Source organism: Mizuhopecten yessoensis, unplaced genomic scaffold (genome assembly GCF_002113885.1).
Source record: "Mizuhopecten yessoensis strain PY_sf001 unplaced genomic scaffold, ASM211388v2 scaffold10447, whole genome shotgun sequence".
NCBI lineage: Eukaryota > Metazoa > Mollusca > Bivalvia > Pectinida > Pectinidae > Mizuhopecten > Mizuhopecten yessoensis.
Window position 1 is genome coordinate 1,019,531 of NW_018408551.1, and position 14,927 is coordinate 1,034,457.

The window sequence follows — 14,927 nt, forward strand, 5'->3', positions numbered from 1 at the left end:
TTTTGTACATTATTTTCTGTTGGCGAATTAATAGTTCGTTAATAGAAAGAGATTAACACAGTATAACAATTTATTTGTCAATAAAATTCACAAAAAGTGATTCAATAAATCAATCTTAGTTTATGATTAAAACAAACCGTTAGCAAATTCACATATCGAGCGTTATTGCAAAACAAGATGTGACCTTAAAAATGGAATTTATGTGGCATAATAGGTACATAACAATACTATTAAGAACATTGATTCTTGTCAAATAAAATCAACAATAGCAAGGTGAATAAAGGCCATATCCGACACTGGTTTGACCCTTTAGTCTATCCATCAGCCTGGAACTGACATGGCTTCTACTAGTGATGAAATTACATAAGCCAAATCACTAGTAAAGAAACAATTAATGATTGAAATCAGGATTTCCGCAAATAAAATTCCAGTCTTTTCTTTCCGACGCCGCTACACAAACGTTACTTATTTTACACTGTGATTCGGAAATCGGATATTTAACAAACACTGAGAAATGTTGATGTCATTATTGATAAAGCAGGCCCGCACGGGTTAAAGTATGGATAGGAGTATGTTTCATAATAGGCAAATGCGATGCATGCGGTTTCAAATGTCAGTAAAGCTCTAATTGAATATGACAACAATGTTCCAAATCGTTCGACTTTTCATGCTCTATCTATGGCATTCTCTCGAACGTTCAGTCTAATCAATCACTTAACTTTAACAGATAATAGGTTAATTAAAAACTTATTCATACAACCACAAATAAATATGAGACGTGAGATGTCCGATGGTTCAGTCGATTCGGCGGAATAGTTCTCCATTTCAATTTATTGAAAAAGAACCAACTCCCACAATACGTACCAGTTGACATTGAGGGACCGTATCTGTAGTATATGTTTAATTGTTAAGTAAAGCTAAGAAGTGTCATATTATTAGTGGCTCTACAAGAGACGTCATTATGGAAATGTATTGTCACCTATCCTAATGTAAAAAAAATCTCCAGAACAAAATACGTGAGCATACATCAGACCACATGGGATGGTATTGTGATAATCATTTATGCAACATAATGACTTTTTTTTAAATTGCTTTAAAATTGATCCAGCTTGAATGGCATAGCTTGTATATAACAGACCACTGTGTCACGACTGCAGTAGTGAAATCACTTTTATTTAAACGTAATCGTTTATTAGTAACGCTGGATCTCAAACTGAACAAGTCAACACCTAAGTTGTGACGACGTAAATATAGTTATTATGAATAACACATACGGAATCCTTTGATTTTATATAAAAAGGACCATACGGGACTATTATGTGCGCTATAGGATGTTAAAGAGATAATATGTTTTACTGAATACGAAGTATAAGTTACTAAGAGAGAGCATTAAAACTATATCTAGTTTATTCTGGGTTTTCTGATGGATAACAGTTATATTTTACGAGTGGGGTGAACACTTTTGATACTTTTTCGAGAGTGCATATCAAGAATAAAAACATGAGAATGTTCAACCCACGAGCAAAATAAAGCTGTATTTCAGCAAGAACAAATACCATTATGTTTATTTATCTTGTATTTATAAATACATGTATTTGCGCTTCCGTGAACATATGATCGTCTTCCGTCAAATAAAATTAGACAATGCGAAATCACAATCTGGAAGCGTCAGTGTTATCTTTAAACATATCAATTTAATCCGAATCCCTTATCTCTGATTGGTCGTCTAGTGTTAAAATGGCTAAAAGAGTTACTTTTAAAATGTGATAAAATAACTATTTACATGTTGTTACGGTCAGTGAAATGTCTTCTGTTTAGTGCAGACTCTACTCAATTATTTCAAAGACTATAAAATAAACTTTATTTATTTTACAACAATTATAAAACAAGTGTTTACAACTTATATTAATCACTCTTGTTGGCCCAAATGTTAGCGCGCGGGGGTCTTTCTGGGGAGGAAACCGGAGTACCCGGAGAAAACCGACGTGTTCGGGCAGATCTTACAAGGGGGGTCATTATCTGCAAAAATGTACCTGGTTTTTATTAACGATTTACTAAATGATGGCGAATCGTCAGGTAAAGGAGCTTTTGTTATTGATACCAGGGTTAATATCCCCACACAAGCAGATGACATATGTTTGATCAGTAACACAAGTATTGGTTTTCAAGATATGGTTACAATTTGCGAAAACTATAGTCGTAAATGGAGATTTTCATTCTCTGTTGATAAAAGTAAAATAGTTGTTTTTACAAAAGGCAGAGGACAAGTCTTGGTAAAAGATGTGCATTTATATGGTAAAGCATTACCAGTTGTTGAAAACATTACGCACGTCGGTGTTGTTTTGAATTTTAAATTATGTACATCGGGTAGAACTGAGTCTGCATGCAAGAAACTAAAAAGTGGAACCATGGCTCTTATTCGATCTGGTGCTCATCCTAGGACTCTTAATCCTTTAACAGTTGCAAAGCTGATTAAGGCTAAAGTTTTCCCGTCTGCCCTGTACGAGTGTGACCTATGGCAACTGTCTAGAACAGAACTAATCAAATTAGAGCGCGCTCAAAATTTTATCGTAAAATCCATTCAAGGGTTAAACATTAGAACTAGAACTGATATGGCCAACTCCTTAATTGGATGGTTCTCCACAGAAGGTTACATTGATATAAGAAAACTTTTATTTCTCGGTCGTCTTTGTAGACTTGACAGTAAATACTTAACTCATACTATATTTCTCAAACGCCTATTCATGCATATTTTGAAGGAGTCCTGTCAAACTGGTTTTATTCCTGATATTGTGAGAATACTTCGCAAGTATGATTTGTTTAATTATCTGTTGCAGTATATATCAGATACAGTTTTTCCAAGTAGTTCATCATGGAAGTCAATTTCCTATAAAGCAGTTTATAATTGGGAAGAATTAATGATGTACGATAGAATGAACAACGATTCAGATTTCACAAGATTTTTGCTCATTCATGATGTAATTTCTCCACATATTTTATGGACAGTAGCATTAAAATTCCCTGAACATCTAAGCAAGATAAGCAATATAGTTCGATTATGTGCTAATTTAAGATCAACAAATATTATTGAATTATGCCATTTTTGTGGTATTTTACATAATGACTGTATAACACATACAGTAATCCATTGTACAAAAACTGAAAGTCTTAGAGACGATCTATGGTGTCTTATAAGTACGGCTTTTGATATAGAACTTGGCGTGTTCTTATCCTCTTTGTCTGATTATGATTTAATTCATGTATTACTAGGGGGTAGCCTTCCCCACATATTAAGCTCAACTGATTATGTAACCTTTGTACTGCATAATGCTATTTTTATTGACAAAATGTTGCTGTTGTATCAGCGTTAATAATGATATAACACGTACAAACGTACGTACAATAGCAATGTCTACCTAATTACTATTTTTTCTCTTATTTTGTGTGTGTTTATGTGTGGGTAAGCCTGAGAGGACCTTGTTGGTAGGGCTTTCCCCAACCCATGGAAACCTCAGGATTCCCAGGATTCTAATTATTTTGAATAATTTGCTGTTAACGAGACCATTCTTTCTGCATTTACGAAACTAATTCAAGGTTCATTAACTTCTCTCTTCATCTCTGTAGTTAACCGATGTATTTATGTGCATGTAAGTATCAATTAATAATATTTGATTTGTATTTTGACTACGCTGTATATTTTTTGTAACTCTTCAATTTGGAGGAAATAAAGTAATAATAATACCTTTTCACGTCCGATCGGGGAATCAAACCCCAGCCGCCTTGGTGAAAGGCGAGTGCGCTATCCACTGAGCCACCCCGACCGCCCCCTAGTTAGTTTCGAGATTTTAAAAAATCTCACTGTTTAAAACATGGACATTAAAATAACATTGATCTTTTCAAAAACTATAAAGACACATACCTTTTTAAATACATTGATCATAGGATTCCCCAAAGGTTATTCTATATTAGTTTTCCTTTCTTATATTATTGTATTAAAATATGACTACAATTGTAATTGTAAAAAGCCGGATGAAAGCATTTTGTGTCTTTGTTCGATTCAAAATACTGAAAATCTGGAAACTAATTGTTTCGGCGAAGACTGGAGGAGAAAATGATAACGACTTATAGCATATATTGACCTTCCCGAATCAGGCGTTTCAGGCCTTATTGTGAAATAGGGATTCACTCAAATTAAAATATAGCATTTTAATATAGATGATATTGAGTCAAAATCAAAATGTCTATGATATGCAGTGTAACATCTAAAATGTCTGTTATAGAGTAAAACCTCACAATGAAGAGAGTAGCATTACAGTATCTTTGATATGCATTATGGCAGCTCACTGTCTATAATGAAGAGCATAGCATCACAATGTCTACAATATACAATAAAGTAGCTCATCTCATTGTTTTTGATATTTAGTATTGCTTTTCAATATCTATGTATACAATATAGCATTTCAAAGACTTCCATGAAGAGTACAGACGTACAGTGCCTTTTATTAAATAATAACTTTTCAATGGGTATATTTTACAACACAGTCGGTAAAGCCTCCCAATTTATAACCTCTTAATTTCTTTAATTGTAAGCATAACCTTTCAATGTCTATATGTTATTCTAAAACCTCTATGTGTCTATAACCTACAATAAAAAAATAAAGTCCATATTCAAGGGAGAAGGGACACTTCGATTCTATCGTTACAGTAACGTGATACAAATATTTAGGACCTTATGACTAATACCATAAGAATCTCTGTAATAAAAACATAAAGCATTACTGTTTTAGTAGAAATTGTCAGTTACTGTGAACTAGCAACAAACAAAATGTCTCGACATCAAAGTTATAACTCCACGGCTAAAGTTTACAAAAGGCCGCATGGAATTTTTAGCTTTTGAAAAACGAAAGAACAATCAATATATGATCTCCCATACAGATGATCAAAAACTGTGACACGATCTTTTATCTTTTCAACTTGAAAGAGCCTGACTCTGTGATATAACGGGCAGATTTCCCGGACTGTCAGTTCGACGTCACATTTAAGCTCCGTACGTTTTGTCAAACGTTTACACCTCCCCTTAAAAGGTCTTATCTAACATGACTATACATTTAAAATATCAGATATACCAGTATTACACAAAAATGTTGGTAGGTAATCAGATTTCATAAAATTCATAAAATGCAAGATGTTACATCAATTTGAAATGAAAGAAGTGATATTTCAATGAAAAGCATATAGTATAGTTATAACCAGTGATCATTTAACATACTTGATGTGACATGCATATTCTGTATAGAATACATTAAAATTATTTCATGTTTAAATTTGAATTTATTTCCCCTGTATCTTTTTGAAGGGATGCCAAGTGTGAGTTGCACCGGGCTCATCCCTCTAACAACATGTGACCTCCCGCAGGAGTGCAGATTGTACCCTCTAACAACATGTGACCTCCCACAGGAGTGCATATTGTATCCTCTAACAACATGTGACCTCCCACAGGAGTACAGATTGTACCCTCTAACAACATGTGACCTCCCACAGGAGTGCAAATTGTATCCTCTAACAACATGTGACCTCCCACAGGAGCGCAGATTGTACCCTCTAACAACATGTGCCCTCCCACAGGAGTGCATATTGTATCCTCTAACAACATGTGACCTCCCACAGGAGTACAGATTGTACCCTCTAACAACATGTGACCTCCCACAGGAGTGCAGATTGTACCTTATACGATGAGGCTGTGGTATTTTCAGTTTTACTTTGGTATTGTTTTATTTATTTTTTCAAATGGGTTGATTTTTTTCTCCGATCTTGAAAATCACAATAAACACTAACTGTATCTGTGTATACAGTATGCCTGAATGGGACCGAAAAGTCTAGACGGAGAAAACGTCATTGTAATAATCCGTTTATTCCCGGATTGACCGTTCCGGATCCCCTATCTTGTACACAAATATTCTTTTTGTTATTACCTACTTAACATGTAAAATATGCGGTTGAAAAATTCCTATTTGAACATACTTAAATCAAGATGATAGCTTGAAAATCATCAGCGACTTGCCGGCTTATCGTCTCCGGCGCATAGAGTACTGGTCAGTATAACAAGAGCGATCAAATTATGTTTTGTTTTTACTCTTAACAGCAAATAATATGTTTTGTTCATTAAGTGCATAATGACCAACATACAATCTTGAAAATGAACAAAATCACGTGGTTGTTTCATTTCAAATAAAATGTAAAAACACAGCAGCAATAAATTTTAAATGAACACGTTTCGACTGACAATGCTTAAGATTGGAAGGGCCAGTTAAACTCTGATCGTATTGTGTATTTGTTTTTCAATGATCTATTTAGTCCATGTAGACCATCGGTGATCCTCTTATTTCTGGGATGCCATCCGAGCACAGGTGTTCGAGTGGTTCCGGATGATGGTTTTTGAATATTGTCGCTTATGTCATTAATGGGATTGAATGTCCCTTATATCATGTCACTGTCAGTTTCGAATTTATTTCTATTGTTGAATATTATGTCAAAGTTCCTTTCGTTTTCTACGTTATATAAGCTGAAGTGGAAATATTTACACTAAGTCAGTATAGGTAGCTAATTAAAACAGTATTTACTCACCTCTCAACACTTAGATGTATCTTGAAATAAAATCTAGACAAAATACAGAAACGGTCTTTCATATCAAATCACAAAGGGTCAAGAGGCATTACTAGGGTTTACATTGAAGATGTGGACACCAACAGAGCTTACCATGATGTCAAACCTTCAAGACGACTGCGATGTTTAATCGATGTGTATGTAAGACTGCGACTGTCGCTGTCATTCGTATGTATCGCACTATAACCGTCCTAGATAAATAGATGTGTCGAAAGATCAGGATAATAAAACAAACAAAGAACGACGTTTTTAATACATTAACTTAATAGACAGAATTCATGGAAACAGGCCACCATTCTCCGCCAAACAGCATCATTACGGTGTATTTAACATTGAAATAATCTTTCATTTCATTGCTATGTTTGAATGAGTAATGATAAGTGAAGTACATTAGATTCAAATTATATCTTAAACCGTTGCTAATACATTGATCATACGATATGTTTATTATAGTCCATCATGTGTAAAACAGACATTGATCATGCGATGTTTATTATAGTCCATCATGTGTAAAACAGACATTGATCATACGATATGTTTATTATAGTCCATCATGTGTAAAACAGACATTGATCATGCGATGTTTATTATAGTCCATCATGTGTAAAACAGACATTGATCATGCGATATGTTTATTATAGTCCATCATGTGTAAAACAGACATTGATCATGCGATGTTTATTATAGTCCATCGTGTGTAAAACAGACATTGATCATACGAAATGTTTATTATAGTCCATCATGTGTAAAACAGACATTGATCATGCGATATGTTTATTATAGTCCATCATGTGTAAAACAGACATTCATCATACGATATGTTTATTATAGTCCATCATGTGTAAAACAGACATTAAATTTGCGCTGTAAGGGTTAAGGAAATGACCTTGAACTCGTGTCGCGTGGCACATACAATGTCAAATTGTAAAACAAGGGAGGGGGTGGCGATGTAACGACACACAAACAAAACAATAAGGATGTTCAAAAAACCACTGATTCCAACTCATAGTCGATAAAACTAGGCACAATATGAACAAAGCAAAGATCCCCAAGGAGCCCGACGAGAACACAAAGAAAAAGTACACTCCCTAATATGAACATGAAGGCGGCCGTTGTCGAGTATCAAGAGTTAGTATCAAGAAAGGGAAAGATCACGATCGGAAAGTCGTACCTGTTGATCATATGTTAGTAAAGATGTGTAAAGAGTTGTGTCCTTGGTTTTGAGCTCAGTTTCCGGATTGTAAAATTGGAGGACTTGGCTATGTTTTTGTTACCAGTCCTGATAAGTTCATCGATAAATTCAACTTCATATGAAAACAAAAACCAACCAGCCAGAAAAGGGGCACATTTTGTTCACATGGAAATGTCTACAGTCCCCTGGAAAATCTTGCCACCGAACTCAAAAAAGATATTGTAAACCATGGACAAAATCATCCCACAATGTCGTTATTGGTATACATCATGTTGGCCTTTGTTGGGATTTTTACAAAAAATTGCTCCAAAATAATTTACAACCCTAGATCCATATCGCTGTTCGCCTTTCGTGGAAAAGAAAACTCTCATAACAAGAGAACGAATGTGTTCCTTCACTTTAATATGCGGATGATGGTGTGAAGGGTCGAAAAGTCAGAAGCTTTGTAAAAAGGACACTTTTAGAAGATGATGTTTCAGATGAATCGGAATGAATTCTGTAAACCCAACATTCGATTCATTCCAATTCTTGAGTATACAGAGTCACAACTGTTGATGTAATACTAACCGTAATGTAAATTAATTATAATGAGGGTGCGATGTGATAACCACTGACGTGGAAAACGTAACAGATAATAATAAAGCAATGTTTGTTACCTGAAGTTTTTGTTTTTTGTTTTAGATTAAAGGAGTTTTGCGTTAAAGGTTGTAACACAACACATGTATTTATGCATTCCTTATAAGGAATCCTTTTTTTCATTAAGGGCTGCCACATCGCACCCCATAATGTATTTTCATGTTATTTATTTTTACATAATGAATTTTCCCATTGAACCCCTTATTGTATTCTTATACATAATAATTAATAATATAACTTCTGACTACCATATTCCATTTTCTCTTGGAGATACATCAATAAACTTTCTAATGACGTGTAATGAAAATTATGCCCTAGCATAAAACTACTAATACATTGTATAACGGCCTATACAAAATCAACAGCATGTTCAAATTGCATTTATATTAACTTATTAAGCAGGTTCTTGTTATCAAGCAGGTTTTTGTTATATCTAAGAAAGTGTTTGTGGGAAAAAACCGATACAAAACAAAATAAAATCGAAAAAGGTAGGGCCAAATCATTGTCGGAACTACCCGTATTGACCTAAGGCCAGTCAGTAAAGAGTCTGTCTAAGGTGTCTATGATTCACGAGATTGCACTCAAGGTATGCTCTGTTTTTTGCCAATGATTTGTTTTGTTGCGTGATACGTCTGAAAGCACACGTAAGACATTAGACTTCTCAAAGTAACATCAGTATAGGCTAGGACGGAGGAAATCCCTCGACCAGATGTCCAGTTCGGTAGGATCGGCGAGCTTTCTATTATAGCAATGCGTCAGTGTTCACTGCTCGATCTTCGAGCTTGTCTGAAGAAAAAAGAAACCACGCTCATAGCCTTTTGAAACGTTCTATAATCAATAGGTTATGCTTTGCAACATATTTCTTTAGAAATTCTTAATCAATTTCCTATTTGTAACAGATGCCAATCAGTGCATTCTTAAGAAAATATGTTGAGCAATAAGACAAATGTAACATATATATGTATATATTTACATTTGCATGGCATTGTCACCATATAGCCTCTTTGAAAGCTGTGTCGTTGATGGGACTTTAATTACCATGCAGCACGAGACACAATTCTTTGCGTTTTAATACAACACTGACCGGACCTACAATATCCAATGTAAATAAACACGACGGCTGCTGAAATATAGACTTGACAATGTCATTGTAAATTTACGTTCAAAATAAAAAATAAGATAAAAAAACTTTTATTACAACTGAAACAAGACCAAGGTCTGCAATATCGTACAAAGTGCACATCGGTTGAAATCACCAATGGAAACAATGTTGCCGCTCATGTAATTTATCAGAAATATCGTCTGTTACACTGCACTGATCAACAGGGATTCGTTAAAAATGTCTGAAATACACATATTCTATAGACCTACTGACACATATGATACAGAACTACTGATATGAGTCACAGCACACATAAACATTTCAGAAATGTGTAACGAACCCCTGTGCTCCGATCACTCACTTCAAACGCTATCAGTTTCACGCGTCTCGCAGCCACGGTTTCCACAGTTTCTGACGGCATGTCAAATAACGAGGCTGTTATAGAATCTACCGACTGTAGTCAGATTCAAATACAATCAACAAATAAATTCACGTCTGGATTCTTCACAAAATGAGCAAAGAGACAGTTCGAATTAACTTCCAAAAATAACTCTCTCGTGGAGAGCAGGGTCGGATTTACGGTGTTCACTGTATTTATCCATGCGCGAAATTTGTTCCGGGGAAAAATCGAAACAATTTCAAAACTAACTTTCAGCCCAGACATCTATTGATAAACTTAAATCACCCTATAGACATAGCATACGCAATTGTATTGATACAGAATTGTGGAATAAAATTGAAGTTTTTGTTAAAATTTCAAAGTACTACTTTGTTTGCCAATCAGCACGCGACAAACCCCTGTTCCAACTATTGAACGAATGCGTGTGGACTGTCGATATGGCGGGAATTTTAAATTTTAAATAGAAATTGTAAGTTAAAAAAGAACATTAGAGGCAGAGAAAACGTAAATATAAGTATTGAACTGTTTTTGTATGGTATTTATGATCTAGCGCGCATTATTTTGTTTGCTTTGCAAAGCTGTTTCATTCAAATAGATCATAATTACCATACAAAAACAGTTCAATGCTTAAGTATAACAGGGTCTCAATACGTTGATACGTATCACATTGTATACTATTGTATCGATATAGTTACACGTTTAATATCAATATCTTGACAGTTAATTTGTCAGATACGCATTATACCAATGTATCAATGTTAGATATGTATTATACCAATGTATCAATGTTAGATACGTCTTATATCAATGTATCAATGTTAGATACGTGTTATACCAATGTATCTATGTTAAATATGTATTATACCAATGTATCATTGTTAGATATGTATTATACCAATGAATCTATGTTATATATGTATTATACCAATGTATCAATGTTTTGATACGTGTTATACCAATGTATCAATGTTAGATATGTATTATACCAATGTATCAATGTTAGATATGTATTACACCAATGTATCAATGTTAGATATGTATTATACTAATGTATCAATGTTAGAGACGTGTTATACCAATGTTTCTATGTTAGATATGTATTACACCAATGTATCTATGTTAGATATGTATTATACCAATGTATCAATGTTAGATACGTGTTATACCAATGTATCAATGTTAGATATGTATTCTACCAATGTATCAATATGAAAGAAACGTGTTACACTTATGTATCAGTAAGTCATATACGTATTATACTTGTAGGTATCAGTAAGTTAGATACAAACTGTACCGATGTATCAATATGTCAGACACGTATTGTAGCAATGCATCAATAAGTTAAATGATACTCTACCAATGCATCGGTACCCTTTACACTGCGCCACCCGACCACCTCAATAATTCTGAAAACCGGTGAACATATAGGATAGAAAAGGTCAAATGATGCTATGCACACGACATAGCTAATTGTCAAAGCATGTCAGAAAAAAATCTTTGTATCTATTAATCAAAAGATAAGATACTTATATCATGCTTTTTACGTGTATTTATGGGTCCATAAAGCAGCATGCACTTTTATATAAGCCTGTTTCTCGATTGTCAATGTTAATATTCTTCCATATGTCTGTCGTTAGGGTGAGCACCTATATACCATTATTTTATTTTAAACATTCTCATCACTTCCAGCGGTGTATTTCCGGTTGTATCTAGCGATTCCCGGAGGTACATTTCCATTGATACCGAAGAAGCAGCATCTCGATCTTCAGATGTCAGAAACTAGGGTAAATGGAACCTTTCTTTGAAAAGGGTGTCATTATATTTTTTAGCCTTACCTGTGCATACATTTTGAAGCTACAGTTATTTTTTTTAAGTTTGGTAATACGAGAGGGAAATCTCACAAGTGGTTTTCAGAAATTTCGATGGCCATTATGCATCAAATCCAGAATACATGTCATTACTTGAGATTTTGACAAAACTGTAGATTTTACAATTCGTAATACATTTGTTTAAACCTTATCATGGTGGTCTTGAAACAGCGAGGGAAGAGAAAACACAAATGCATTGATATAAGTAGTATGTAAATAGCCTCTGAAAAGATATACCTATTCACAATGTCACTGATTTATCCTTACGCAAACAGAAAGTAATCCGTGGAGTGTTTATTCTGTCGGTCACGTCCGAGGGACACCCGTCATTGAAATGCAACATATTCTGAAAATCAAGTAGTATCGAGGAGTGAGGACAAACACAGGAGCTGTGAAATCTCTACAATCGTATTGCCTTTTTAAGAGATTTCATCAAAAGCTAGCGACTAGCAAATATTTGGCACAGATTTTAAGTTAATATTTAACCTTTTTCAACAGACTAACGGCGATGTTTGCTTTTCATTACCCTTAAGACGCAAGTGAAAGTGCATGATATGAAGTGACACCGAGTCATAGATATTTTGTATTGTTAACTTAAAATTTACTGTCTGTTCTTTTTTCAAAATTTGACTGAAACCGGCATTTAATTATTACCATCTCAGCTGTAATTCTCTCGACTGAAGCGCGCCGGGTTTTGAAATGGAATCAAGAGGAAGGATGAAATGTATATGTCTGTAGACTTACGAAGGCGTTAAGATCACCAAGCTTACCCCGCGTGTTGTCGGGGTTAGTTTAGAATTTCTGTACCAATACCACCACACGGTGGGAATTGAATAGCAATATACTCATACCCACACTAAATTAAACTGCTAATGATTCTAAAAGTGGAAATTACCCTGAATAGAGAAACCACTTCAACTTTTTAACGCAAGAAAAAGTCAAGAAATGAAAATATTTAATTTATTGACGTTTGACGAAATGTTTTGTTCGAAATAGTTTACATTTTAAAATAAGTCAACATTTCGTCTTCACAAAACTGGGGCTTCGTGTGAGATTGAATTGTTATGTCAATTAATGTATTCAAAAAAGTTTAAATTTCTTTATTGTAATCCATCAGATCATCATGAACATGCGAAAATACGGCTACGGAAACGAGAACATCTGTACGACGTTACTGTCTGTGTGTGTCGCCATTCATGGCCCCGCGACTCTGTCAACAGTCATTATTCCCCCTTTCTGTGTTGAAGAGTTGTCCCCGCAGTGTGGTGTATTTATTCAGAGAAACTCTTCGGTGATATTCCATTTGCCAATATTTGTTTCTATATAAGATGTGAGGCCCCGTGATACTCTCACAGGTGTAGGGTCCCGATATCACCCCAACACAGCTGGTACGAGCTCCGGGCAGTGAGTTTGTACTGAAAACCTGGGTCGGTAGACGAGGACAGCAATAGTTATTATAACCATTAGGAGTGTCTAAACAACATGATTTACTTGCCAAAAACATTATAAAAATGTCTTCATCATTCAGCTACGGACGTCCATGTGGTTCATCTTCATGAGCATTAGAAGATATACAGATTCAATCCCTACATCATGAACCACTTTCGGAAATGATAAAAGTCCACTAGTGTTGGTCCAGACGAGTCGGCAGTTTAACTAAGATTAAGGATATGGTCAAAAGTGTAAAAGAAATAGACTTGTCCCGGAAACAACATGATACATTACTGTAGTTTGTTTCCGAGAACACCGTATATGATATACACTGAACATTCTAATTCTCGGGAACAACAAGATAATATTTAGTTTGTTTACCGAAAACAAGAGTTTATTATTTAAACTGGTTCCCGTGAACGAAAGTGTATGATCTAGATTTCTTCCCGTGAAAGATTCGTTTTTTGGCTCTTTCTCAGGAATCCATGGATACAAGTATATAATCTATAGTCTGCTTCCGGTCGGTTTAAGGCCTCCCACTCAATATTTTTTCACGAAAAAGTCATTGTTAAATGTATCCACAATATTCACTTTGCAAAACAACCTGACGTTCCTATTTCACGGTATGAAGGCGATGGAATGTACCTTCCACGGAATAGTTGTTTGTGTTGGGATGTGAGGGATGGTATGAAGCTGTCCTATGTCTAACTGTCAGTGTCATTGGCTACTTCGGAGGTCAATTGACCACGGCACTGACTGGACATCGCAAACGTGGTCAATTTGACGCGCTAATGACCATGTAATTACCTTGTCACATCCTGCCAACACCTCGGACACACATCGCTTGACTACAACGAAATGGAATTTTTATCTAGCATTGTCAACTTAACCATATATTTATTAAAGAATGTTTTACGTTCTTTTGTATAATGTTATTGTATTTTCATATTGATATACTCGGCAAATTAAGATTTTCTGATGCGTATATTTTTTTTTTTTAAATAATTTTGGAATAAAAATAATTCTTATTTCATATAAAAGTGTAGATTTAAGTACACGCGAATTGTTGTTAAGTTGTCCATCGCTTGTAAAGGGTACAGGAAGGTAGGACGGGAGAGAAATAGAAATTGGTTTAATATACAGGTACTCATTGACAGAGCTCAAATTTAACTTTAAAGAAATAATATAAGTGTTAAAACGTCTAGCTTTATGGCATTTAATGTTACCATAATTGACATTTCCACCAGACCCGTTTAACAGTTGGCGTCTCAGATACGGTCAGCCAGTCGAGTGTGGAATCAGTGTGTTAGGGGACAGATTTGTATAAATTAACTCATTTAATAGCATGTTTCAAGGTCACTTTCTACATGAAGCTAAAGCAATTCACACATTTTTTGTGACCTAGGGGGAAATCTAGTTTATTCAAAATCTACAACAGTTCAAATAGCATATTTTTTTTTGTACACTGTATAACACAGCAGATATGTATATGTCAATTAAATTTGACTGTTAAATGCATACTGCTGTACGTAAGCAGAATGTCTTAAACTTGCAGTATTAAACCAAGGAATTTGTACATTATGAACAAAAATGCGTGAAAACGTAAGTTTTGGTAAATAAATTAATACACGATGT